Source organism: Bos taurus, chromosome 28 (genome assembly GCF_002263795.3).
Source record: "Bos taurus isolate L1 Dominette 01449 registration number 42190680 breed Hereford chromosome 28, ARS-UCD2.0, whole genome shotgun sequence".
Lineage (NCBI taxonomy): Eukaryota > Metazoa > Chordata > Mammalia > Artiodactyla > Bovidae > Bos > Bos taurus.
In genome coordinates, this window is record NC_037355.1 from 19,013,868 (window position 1) to 19,027,026 (window position 13,159).

The 13,159-nt window shown below is 43.3% G+C and overlaps 1 long non-coding RNA gene and 1 other non-coding gene across 2 annotated transcripts in view; one reads left to right on the forward strand and one right to left on the reverse strand.

The window, feature by feature from the left end:
- The window catches only part of LOC132344134 (uncharacterized), an 80,871-nt gene extending 70,682 nt beyond the window's left edge, over window positions 1-10,189 (reverse strand). The window contains exons 1-2 of the long non-coding RNA XR_009493254.1: window positions 10,101-10,189; window positions 9,532-9,575 (exon numbers count right to left, since the gene is read on the reverse strand). This is a non-coding gene — a long non-coding RNA (uncharacterized lncRNA). The remainder of the gene's footprint in view (window positions 1-9,531; window positions 9,576-10,100) is intronic.
- Window positions 6,204-6,276, forward strand: TRNAG-CCC (transfer RNA glycine (anticodon CCC)). The gene has a single exon. It is a non-coding gene; the product is annotated as a tRNA-Gly (tRNA).
- Window positions 10,190-13,159: the final 2,970 nt, after the last annotated feature.

Sequence of the window (13,159 nt, forward strand, 5' to 3'; positions counted from 1 at the left end):
GTCTCTTAGCCCAGGGAAGACTTTCTTAGGTTCCTCATCTGTAAAACAAGAGAGTTGGACCTGCTTCTTCTGCCAAGTATGATCCCTGGACCAGTGGCACGGACACCACCTGGAAGCCTGTTCTGACTGTGAAATTTCAGGCCCCGGCCACGCCTACTGAATCAGAGCCCGCTTTTTAACAAGATTTCCTGAGGTGATTTGTATGCTTGTTAAAGTCTGAGAAGCACTGGACTACTTCTCAAAGTTTAGTGTGCATGAAAATCACCGGGGGCACTTAAAAATGCTGATATTCTCTTATACGTGGAATTTTTTAAAAAAATAGATACAAATGAACTTATATACAAAACAGACCCACAGACTTTGAGAATGAACATACAGTTACCAAGAGGCAAGGGTGAGACGGAGGGATAGATAAATTGGGAGTTTGTGACTGACCTGTATACACTACTATATTTTAAAAAGATGACCAACAAAGCGCTACTGTTAAAAATTTTTTTTTAATTTCTTAAAATGCAGATATTTAGGCCCCAGCACAAATCAATGGACAGAAATCTCTGGGCAGGGAGGCTGGGGCTCAGCATTTTTAAAATTAATTTTTATTGGAGTTTTATTACTTTACAATGCTGTGTTAGTTTTACTGTACAGCAAAACGAATCAGCCATACGTATCATATATCCCTTCCCTTTTGGATTTCCTTCCCATTCAGGTCACCACAGTGCAGTGAGTAGAGTTCCCTGTGCTATCCAGTATGTACTCATCGGGACTCAGCATTTTTAATGCATTCCCCAGGGCCTCACTTTGAGAAACACTGCATGGCCTGTGCCCTCTCACCCCATACCCCGCTGAACATTCTGTTTTCACCTCACCTTACAGCCTGTCCCTGGCCCCAGAGACCCAAGAAGATTGTATCTTTCAGGTCAGGAGTCCCAGGCTATTGTTCCGGCATATCCACTCTCAGGGAGAGGAAAGGAGACCCATGATTTATAGCAGTTGCCTTGTGGAAATGCTGCCATCACGGAGGATTTCAAGCACCCACTGAGATGTCTCTGAACACAGAACTGGGGACAGATGGGCACACTCAGTTCTTTACTAGGCATGGGCTGCAGCACGCCAGAGTCCGCAGCCCTTGTTGTACCTGCAGATTCTCAGTGAGCCAAGCCTGGCTTTGGTCCTGATGACATGCCAGTCATGCACTGAATACTCTACTAAAGGTTAGCGAGGACAGCAAAGGGGTATAAAAGATTAGGCAACAGGGTAGAGTGATTAAGCCTTCAGACCTTAAGACAGGCCTGGTTTCAACTCCAGATCTGTCTCTGATAACCGTGTAACAGGGCAAAGGCTAACAGAGTTTTGCCAAGGGAACGCATTGGCCATAGCAAACACCCTCTTCCAACAACACAAGAGAAGACTCTACACAAGGATATCACCAGATAGTCAACACTGAAATCAGATTGATTATATTCTTTGCAACCAAAGATGGAAAAGCTCCATACAATCAGCAAAAACAAGACCAGGAGCTGACTGTGGCTCAGATCATGAACTCCTTATTGCCAAATTCAGACTTAAATTGAAGAAAGTAGGGAAAACCACTAGACCATTCAGGTATGATCTAAATCAAATCTCTTATGATCGATTATACAGTGGAAGTGAGAAATAGATTTAAGGGACTAGATCTGATAGAGTGCCTGATGAACTATGGACGGAGGTTCGTGACATTGTACAGGAGACAGGGATCAAGACCATCCCCATGGAAAAGAAATGCAAAAAAGCAAAATGGCTGTCTGAGGAGGCCTTACAAATAGCTGTGAAAAGAAGAGAAGTGAAAAGCAAAGGAGAAAAGGAAAGATATAAGCATCTGAATGCAGAGTTCCAAAGAATAGCAAGAAGAGATAAGAAAGCCTTCCTCAGCGATCAATGCAGAGAAATAGAGGAAAACAACAGAAAGGGAAAGACTAGAGATCTCTTCAAGAAAATAAGAGATATCAAGGGAACATTTCATGCAAAGATGGGCTCGATAAAGGACAGAAATGGTATGGACCTAACACAAGCAGAAGATATTAAGAAGAGGTGGCAAGAATACACAGAAGAACTGTACAAAAAAGATCTTCACGACCCAGATAATCACAATGGTGTGATCACTGACCTAGAGCCAGACATCCTGGAATGTGAAGTCAAATGGGCCTTGGAAAGCATCACTATGAACAAAGCTAGTGGAGGTGATGAAATTCCAGTTGAGCTATTTCAAATCCTGAAAGATGATGCTGTGAAAGTGCTGCACTCAATATGCCAGCACATTTGGAAAACTCAGCAGTGGCCACAGGACTGGAAAAGGTCAGTTTTCATTCCAATCCCAAGGAAAGGCAATGCCAAAGAATGCTCAAACTACCGCACAATTGCACTCATCATACATGCTAGTAAAGTAATGCTCAAAATTCTCCAAGCCAGGCTTCAGCAGTACGTGAACCATGAACTTCCTGATGTTCAAGCTGGTTTTAGAAAAGGCAGAGGAGCCAGAGATCAAATTGCCAACATCCGCTGGATCATGGAAAAAGCAAGAGAGTTCCAGAAAAACATCTACTTCTGCTTTATTGACTATGCCAAAGCCTTTGACTGTGTGGATCACAATAAACTGTGGACAATTCTGAAAGAGATGGGAATACCAGACCACCTGACCTGCCTCTTGAGAAACCTATATGCAGGTCAGGAAGCAACAGTTAGAACTGGACATGGAACAACAGACTGGTTCCAAATAGGAAAAGGAGTACGTCAAGGCTGTATATTGTCACCCTGCTTATTTAACTTATATGCAGAGTACATAATGAGAAGCGCTGGGCTGGATGAAGAACAAGCTGGAATTAAGATTGCCAGGAGAAATGTCAATAACCTCAGATATGCAGATGATACCACCCTTATGGCAGAAAGTGAAGAGGAACTAAAAAGCCTCTTGATGAAAGTGAAAGAGGAGAGTGAAAAAGTTGGCTTAAAACTCAACATTCAGAAAACGAAGATCATGGCATCTGGTCCCATCACTTCATGGGAAATAGATGGGGAAACAGTGGAAACAGTGTCAGACTTTATTTTTTTGGGCTCCAAAATGACTGCAGATGGTGACTGCAGCCATGAAATTAAAAGATGCTTACTCCTTGGAAGGAAAGTTATGACGAACCTAGATAGCATATTTAAAAGCAGAGACATTACTTTGCCAACAAAGGTCCATCTAGTCAGGGCTATGGTTTTTCCAGTGGTCATGTATGGATGTGATAGTTGGACTGTGAAGAAAGCTGAGCGCCGAAGAATTGATGCTTTTGAATTGTGATGTTGGAGAAGACTCTTGAGAGTCCCCTGGACTGCAAGGAGATCCAACCAGTCCATCCTAAAGGAGATCAATCCTGGGTATTCATTGGAAAGACTGATGCTAAAGCTGAGATTCCAATACTTTGGCCACCTCATGCGAAGAGTTGACTCACTGGAAAAGACCCTGATGCTGGGAGGGATTGGGGGCAGGAGGAGAAGGGGACGACAGAGGATGAGATGGCTGGATGGCATCACCAACTCGATGGACATTGAGTTTATGTGAACTCTGGGAGTTGGTGATGGACAGGGAGGCCTGGCGTGCTGCGATTCATGGGGTCGCAAAGAGTCGGACATGACTGAGTGACTGAACTGAACTGAACTGAACCTTGGTCAAATTGCTTAACCTCTTTAAGCAATTTATTATATACTAAAGTATATGTATGAATATATACTATATATACATAATATATATATACACACACGCACGATAGTGCCAAATACTAAATATATATATATGTTTACATACATGTGTAAAGACATATTATATACAATATACACATAACCTCATGGAGTTTTTGGTCTAGCCCTTATAAGGAAATATTAACATGTTCTAATTTAAAACCTGAATGGTAGATACTGGGTATTCATTTTTTATTTGTCTTTAATTATAAATATATGGCATATACTCTTTTGACTGTATTATTTATTTCACAATAAAAATGGCAATACAAGCCCAAATGAAGTTAATCACTAAAATGTGTCATCTCATTATGACAGCTCATCCATGTCATTATCTTGCTCATCCATGTCACTGTCTTGAAAAGTGGGGTCCTGACCCACTGGGAACCTGGCTGAGAACTTGGCTCTGTTGGTATGTCAGCTAGATGCTTGATGAAAGTGTTAGTCACTCAGTCATGTCTAACCCTTGGTGACCCCATGGACTGTAGCCTGACAGGCTCCTCTATCCATGGAATTTTTCAGGCAAGAATACAGGAGCTGGGTGCCATGCCCTCCTCCAGGGGATCTTCCCGACCAAGGGATCAAACCCAAGTCTCCTGCATTGCAGGCAGATTCTTTACCATCTGAGACACTAGGGAAGCACCAGATGCTTGATGAAGAACACCTAATTCTCTTTGAAGCTTGTGGGTGCAAACTTGAGGAGACATGAGAGAACCCCATTCAACGAAGAGGAACTTTGTTTATGCTTTGTGGGGACCTGAGTCAGAAATTCTACCACTGCCACCACCAGATGCAATTGAAATATAAACCAACAGGCAGGCTCAGAAACGGGGCAGGAGGAGAGGAACAGTGTGACTCAGGAAAGCATAGTCCTTTCCCTCCTTTCACTGAACCACTCCTCAGTGGCAAGTCTTTCTAACAACTGGAATAAGTCCTTCCTTTTCCTTTCTAGGATCCACTAAATGTCTCAGCCACCTCCCCCCTTTTCAGGCAATGTCTTGTTTTCAGACCACTATGGCCAGGCTACTGGTGGACAGCAAGCACTTGAACCTGACCGTTAAGATTGTGGGTCCTTCTCTAGGCCTCAGGCTCTTTCCTAAGCCAGCAAGATGGGTCAGGTGACCTCTCAAGCCTCTGATAATTCTAATACCTCATGGTTTAGGCCATAGTAGATTATTCTACGGAGAAGGCAATGGTACCCTACTCCAGTACTCTTGCCTGGAAAATCCCATGGATGGAGGAGCCTGGTAGGCTGCAGTCCATGGGATCGCAAAGAGTCGGACACGACTGAGCAACTTCACTTTCACTTTTCACTTTCATGCATTGGAGAAGGAAATGGCAACCCACTACAGTGTTCTTGCCTGAAGGATCCCAGGGACAGGGGAGCCTGGTGGGCTGCCGTCTGTGGGGTCACACAGAGTCAGACACGACTGAAGCGACGCAGCAGCAGCAGCAGCAGCAGCAGCAGCAGCAGATTATTCTAGTGATGTGTCAGGCCAATTAAGGGGATGATGAATTGACACTTTCAAATCACATCACTTCCTTGATTTCTTATGCTTTTCCTGCTTTGTTTCTTATAGTTTTATGTAGGAAATAAATAGGGGACATAGTACATTGCATTTGGCCAAGTAAATACAGAAAAAAGTGAGAGGTGGGTGGTGCTTCCCAGGTGGCACTGATGGTAAAGAATCCGCCTGCAATGCAGGAGACCCATATTTGATCCCTGAGTCAGGAAGATCCCCTGGAGAAAGGCATGACAACCCACTCTAATATTCTTGCCTGGAGAATCCCATGGACAGAGGAGCCTGATGGGCTATGGTCCATGGGGTCGCAATGAGTTGGACATGACTGAAGCGACTTAGCATACATGCATAATAAAAATAGCTAACACTTAAGTAATGTGCCAGTAATAAAAATAGCTAACACTTAAGTAATGTGCCAGGGCACCACTCTAAATGCTTTAAAACATACTGATTCGACTGAGGAATATACTACTGTTATCATTATCCCCAGTTTACACAGGGGTAAACTGAGGTTCAGAGCAATTAAGTGGTTTGTCCAAGGTCATACAACCTGTACATGTCAGAGCCAGGATTATGAACCCAGCTTGGCTCTGGAATCTGTACTTTCATCACTGTGCTGTATTGCTTTTGAATTGTGTTATCCAAACTATTCCTGATAGAGCAGCCTTTCTTCAAGGAGGTAAAGCTAGGAGAGCCCATTTTATCAAACTGGGAAACTACTCAGAATCCAGAAGCTTGAAGTCTCTGTTTAGAAATGTTGCTGTCTCAGATTCTAGAAACAATTCTCTGCTTTGGCCTGAAAAGCTATCCAAAAGATGTGCCTTCACATTTCCTTAACCATCACTTCTTCACAGATCAGCAGTGGGATGGTTTTAAACACAGGGCAAATCAAGCTGGTGGAGAACCTAGTTAAGAGAGGCACGGACTTCCCTGGGGGTCCAGTGGTTAGGACTCTGCACTCCCAATGCAGGGGGCCTGGGTTCAATCCCTGGTCAGGGAACTAGATCCCGCATGCTGCAACTAAGACCTGGCACAGCCAGATTTAAAAGAGAGAGAGAGGAAAGCAGAATGTCAGTCATTCAGCTTCTAGCCCAGGAAGCTGTGCACCTGCAGGGAGGTGCTTCACCTCTCTGGACCTCAGATGTCTCACTCAGAAGGTAAAGAAGTGAAAACAGATGACTTCCAAGGTCCCTCGCCTCCCTGAAAGAGATTCTTCCCTCAGCTACACCAGTTGTTGGCAATGAAGTGATAAGGCAAATGACAAGCAAGTTTTGACGGTGCTCTGAAAGCAGACACCAGACATGTAAATTCAGATCCCAGGAATGTGAGAGAAAGCTCTGGCATGGCCTTCCTATTTCAACAAACAACTAATCAATGCAGAAACAGCCAGGTCGTTAAAAACCATTTTAATTTTCATTTTCAGACTTTGTTTATAATGGACCCATCCTTCAAATGATCTATTTTTTTCCCGCAGTTCATCCCAGACCCAGGAAACAGAGATAAGGAGGGACCGTTCCCCCTCCACAATCTTTCTTCACATTTCACTTTTCACATTTGGTGATACAAATAAAACCTTTAAAATACTCAACACAAAACGTTTGAGACTTCCAAAGTTTGTGAATCATAACATATCATCGATCTGTTCAAAACTTGACAAATAGATGATAAGTTCCCTCGTTATACCTCAACATCTGATGAAGACGCACTCAATAAATATTTGTTGATTAGTAACAAATGTGTTGATGGAAAGTTCTAATCATTACCAGCGAAGAATCAGGCTCACGTATGTGCTGATTAAACCTCTGATCGCTTCTTCTGGGTTCATCACAAACTCCATTCATCCTCCAACAAGGAAGTGAGACTCCCTTAACTTTTAGCTCAGATTTTACCAGAGCATGCGATGCTCAGACTGCCTTCCCACGTGTTTCACTGAGGAACAGGTAAGAAGGACCCGGCACGCAGACACCAATCCCTAAATCCTTAAGACTTGATGAGGGTTTGGTGGATTATCCCCCAGCCCTCTTACCCATTTAGTTTTGTAACCGCCAAGAGGTCAGAGCCAAAAGGGTTGAAAAGCAAACGAAAGTGCCCGGGGGGAGGAGAGGAAGGGCAGGATCATTAGCGAATTTAGGAAGTCACAGTACAGCGGCCAAAGCTGACGTCTCTGAAGAACCCAGTGTTCTTGCTTTGAGGGACACTGGATCTCAATGATACCGCCACCTGGCTTGGAAAAGCCTGCTTTGTGCAAGCCAGGAGACGAGAATCCATTATCTTAGTCTGTGTCTTTGTAATCATGACACTGGGCAGAGTAGCCTAAGGGTCTTTTCTGCATGACTGACAAACATTCAAATCAGGCTTGAACCGTGAGTGAACTTGAGAGTGAGGTCTGATCTATGTTCAGACCTATGTTCAGATCTATGTTCAATTCAAGAGGAAGATTATTGGTTAGGCTAAAGAAGATCTTTGCTTTAAAATCATCATTTTCACTACCTGAAGGTAGTAAGTGACCCTGGACCCCTTTTAGGATCTAGGGAAGATGATCTTTGGGAAAAAAATTCCCTTTGGGAATTTAAGCACATCTCAATTACTCAAAGCAACTGTTAGCCTTACAAAGAAGGTGGGGTTCCTCACTTGAGACCTAGCCTAGGTTAGGAGGGTCAACCCTGAATTTTAGTTCTGATGAGTAGAGAAAGCACACGGCCATTGGCTAAGCTTTCATCCTCAGCTGACCATTCTTCTCTTAGAAATAATCACAATAACTGTCATAATTCCATCTATAATTGTATCAGTGTATCTATGTATATATAAATATATGTATAGGTGTATCTTCTCAACTTCTAAAACAACTTCCCAAACAGCATCTCATTTGTATCAACCCATTCCACCTCTCTTTATTTTAACATGGCATTCTGTTTTCTTTTTCTTTGTGTTCAGCCAGTTCTGAAATCCTACTCAGCTTTCTATTGTGGAGCAGTCCATGGCCTCCTCTAACCTACCTGGCTTAAGAGAACAAAGGATTAAGAACAGTTCTGTCCTGAGGAACCTTCTGTAAAGATGGAAATATTATGTTACCTACACGTCTGATAGAGTAACTGATACCACCATGTAGCTACTGAATACTTAAAATGAGACTAATGTGACTCAGGAACAAAATATTAAATTTTACTTCATTTTAGCTAATTTGAATGAAAATAGCTACACAGGACTGGTGATGCCTGGATGGGACAGTGCAATTCTGAGGACTTTTCACAGCACAGAAAAGAAAAGACCAAACTGTCAGTCATCATTCCTGACTGTCGACCATCGTGCTACTGATTTCCACACATGGAAGTGAAAAGATTTTTTTTTCACACTTTAAATCAAACTTGTGTAGTCCACATGGCTTAATAGCTGGGGTTGTATGCTTTTTCCTCAAATGCAAATATGGCTCAACACAAAGTGCGGCAGTAGCAACTTTATTCTTTGGCAGGGTCCAGGGACCTTCACATCCCTGCTGGGAGGGCCCCATGCTCTCAGGCTTATGAATTCTACACCCTGCACCCACACAGCTCAAGACTTCTAAAGAGCGCCCTTTGTCTCCTTGGCTTGTGTGTCAAGGAGGCAAAGGGTTCTGCTGCACGGCAATTAATCAAATGGTCCACTCTACCTTTGATCTGGGAGAAAATAGTCAAGATAACATTCAGGAGGAGAAAGTGAGAGACAGAGACACGGAGAAGGGAGGGAGAGGAGAAACTGTGCCAGAAAGAGAAGAGGAAAAGGTAAGGTGGGAAGAGAGATAGATGACAGGAAGGAAGGGCATGGGTATTTCAAAGAGTCCAGCCTTCATTCTCTGATCCGTCTTCTTTTAAAAACCAGGATGTCTCACGCTACCATGGCAAGTCCGTTTCCTACTACTGGTCAAATTCAAGCCCCCAGCTATCTTAACTCAGAAGAAAGGCCTCATAAAGCCTTATTGGAAATAATAGGTTTGGACATACCTATTAACTTCCTACTCCAACACCCGTACGTCTAGTTTTCACTCAGGTCAACAACGGGTGTACTTAAAGGTGGCACTCAGAAACGTCCTGACTAGGAGAGAGCACTCCTCGGAAAATATGGTAAGCCTGCTGGTCTCTGAGAGCTCCTGGAGACATTTAAACTTTCTTTATCCTGACTGAAAAACCAGAAATCCATGATTAACTGCAGAGAAGGCAGGAACTAGTAATCATTTATGATTATAGTAGCAAAACTTTTCTCAAGGTCTTGCAGGGTTTACCTTTAAATGAACTTCTTTACACAATGGTTGGGTGGAGGGTAGCCCTAAAAAAGAGAGAATTGAAAAAGAAATGGTGTTATTTTGTTCAACTGAAGAGAAATGAAGTATTCAAAAACAAGGATTATATGGGCATTTGTTTTGCTTTCCTGAAAAAAAAAAAGAAGAGCTATAATATGTGTTCCTTTTGTACATCTTAAAAACATGTTAGGGACACACTGAGCTGATAGATATGAAAAATTATGAATATTCCACTCAATAATTAAGCATGTCTTCTTTTTGTTGGCCTTTTTCGTGACAGCATTTCCTGCACAATCCATTTTAATCCAATTCTTTGCTATTTAAAAAAAATGGAGATTCCTCTAATTGATTCACAGAGAAACTTTATTTATCCAGAGGAACTGAGAAAAGTTAGGCTTGGAGATATGAGCTGTTTTTTTTTTATGAGGTTACTGAGTTGGCCTTACAGGGGAAATGACTTAGAGATGCAGCAAATTGATCTGCAGGTTTCTAGAGAACAAACGTGATGATTTCACTAGATGGCATAAACATACAGACCCAAACACACTTACCCTCTCGACAGTTGTGAGGTCAGCTCGATTTGGGGCCAGACTAATGTTATAAATGTTCTAAATGAGGATCCCAAGCATTGTGGGTTCTGTAAAACACATCCAGTTTTCCCAGACCAGACATTGGAGTCTAGTTATATCTGTCACAGATGAATGAGTTTGTTCTTGGCCTGGCCTATCCAACTCAAACCCCGTAGGAACCTCTTTGAAAACCACAGAACATCATTCCATGCTTGATTTTGCACTAAGATCTTTCAATGGATTGAAACATACAGCACGTAAGAGCAGGTGTTCCCAGCTCATGGCCCAGCTCCACGCCTGAGGAGGCCGCAGAGGGCATGTTATTCTCATTAACAATGCACCATCTCCACATCTCTTCTTGAAACAGGCTCTCCTTGTTTCATACAGGAGAATAAGGACCGAGGAGGGCAATGTCTTGACCACTCCATCTCCCAGAAGAATGCTTAAGTCAAGTTAAGTCACTCGCTCAGTCGTGTCCGACTCTTTGCGATCCCGTGGACTGTAGCCCACCAGGCTCCTCCGTCCATGGGATTCTCCAGGCAAGAATACTGGAGTGGGTTGCCATTTCCTTCTCCAGGGGATCTTCCCGACCCAGGGATCGAACCCAGGTCTCCCGCATTGCAGGCAGACGCTTTAATTAATACATGACTGCTTACTAGAAACCTTCAGAAAGCCCCCAAAATGTCTTGAGGGCAAATCTTAGCCTTAGCCCTGATCTATTCATACCTGCACTGATCCAAACGTGTGGGAAAATCTAATGGGTATTTCCAGTAACTCTGGATTACCAAACGGAATTTTAGATATCATGGTGTATGATGAATGGCTGGGATGGTAGGGAAGATTTCCAAATTCAGAGGGCTCAGGGACTCATTCTACTCCTCTAATTTACAAATGAAGTGCAAATTTTGGTCCACTGGTAACTTATACAAGCTGACAAAATAACATCCCTTTCCAAACATTAGCTGCTGCATCCGCTTTGGACAGTTGCTAATCTAAAGTGCTAAGTAACAATGAAACGTTGCAAAATCACAAAGACTCACGCTGTCCATTTGCCTGGGATGTCACGTACAGCACTGAGAAAGAATGCCTCCTGTCACCGGTCCACCCACAGCCTTCACCGCAGACTTGGGGGTGGGGTGATTTGCAGGCATGGAGCCCTGTACCCAGCTCACTCACGCCACGAGTCTTTCTTCACATCAGCCTGGCTAGCTGACTCCAGGCCTCCAAAAATGGGAGGAAAAAAAGTATCACTTTAATCAAAAGAATTCATAGTGCTGCTTCCAGATACTTTATTCCCTTTGTGCTTCAGTTGCTGTAACAGGAAAAAAAAAGGGGGGTTGCTGCTCCACGAAGTATGAGAGAAAATGACAAGACCACATGAGGGCAAGAAATTAGCATGTGCGAGAGTCTTTGTGATGAAAACAATTTGTTCTAGAAAAATAATAACACTTATCAAATGCATACTATGTGCCAAGCACTGGACATACATTATATCATTTACTTCAAATACATATTGCCCCGAGATATAGGCATTTGATCTCCCTTTTATAGTTGAGGAAAGCCAACTTTTTGTTCAAAGTCACGAAGAAATTGACTGAGAAAGGCAGGGTTTGCATCTAGGTAATCTGACTCCCAGGCCTGGCTCTTAACCACTCTGCTGTAACAGCCAGACAGTGCCCCATGAGGGCTCCTTTTAACCCAGCTGACACCTTCTGAGCAAGAGAAAATCTTTTCTATGTCATATTTCACAATTACCCACCGTTACATTTTATGAGGTCAGTCCTCCAAGAGGCTTTCTCCTGGCTCTCTCCCTAGGGACCAACTCAGGGGGAGTCATGTGGATGAGAAATCAGACATCACCTGCATGGCTGCAAAATAAAAATTCCTGCATGTGGCAATGAAGATCGAAGATCCTGCATGCTGCAACTAACGCCCGGTGCAGCCAAACAAATAAATAAATATTTTTTTAAAAATCAGACATCAGTCACAGGTGACTGGCACAGGTTCACAGGGGCCAAGTTAGGCCAGATGAAGTTCAACACATTTTCTGTTTAATTAAGGTTATTAGTCTGCTCAATCAGGGAACATGGGGTGTCTGATTTTCAGCTAGATATTTGGCCAAATCTCTCAGGATATTTTGGTAGACAGGATGGAAATGTGGTGATTAGAGTTGTGGGAAACTGTCTTCCCTAAAGAAAATCAATTAATGGATTGGTGTCAGTCTCAGACACCACTGACCAACATTTTTACAACCACCCAGACACTCGCCAGTCCCACAGCTGCTTCCACTGCCCTTCTCCTGGTACCTGTCTCTGCTAGACCCATCTATGTGTACCCTCCACCCACACCCCAAGCTTTATTTTCTTTCGCCTTTGGTCTTTGACTCATGTGATTTCCCAGGCTGGAACACTTTTTTTTTTTAAATATTTTTAAAAATTGTATTGGAGTATAGTTGATTTCTTGCCTGGAAAATCCCATGGACGGAGGAGCCTGGTAGGCTCCAGTCCATGGGGTCACTAAGAGTCGGGCACGACTGAGCGACTTCACTTTTACTTTTCACTTTCATGCATTGGAGAAGGAAATGGCAACCCACTCCGGTATTCTTGCTTGGAGAATCCCAGGGACAGAGGAGCCTAGTGGGCTGCCGTCTATGGGGTCGCACAGAGTCGGACACGACTGAAGTGACTTAGCAGCAGCAGCAGCACCATAGTTGATTTACAGTATATGTTTGTTAGTTTCGTTGACAGGCAGGTTCTTTACCACTAGCACCACATGGGCAGCCCCATAAAGTCATGTGGCTGTAAAAAAACAAACTATGTGAGGACACATGATTTTAACAGCACGTGTAAAAAAAAACATGGGGTTTTTAAATGACTATGAGTTGAATGTGACTGGGCCACCCAAAAAGATATGTATTTTCAGCCCTTATGCTTGTGTGGTTGCTAAGTCGCTTCAGTCATGTCTGACACTTTGTGATCCTATCGGCTGTAGCCCACCAGGCTCCTCTGTCCATGGGATTCTCCAGGCAAGAACAATGGAGT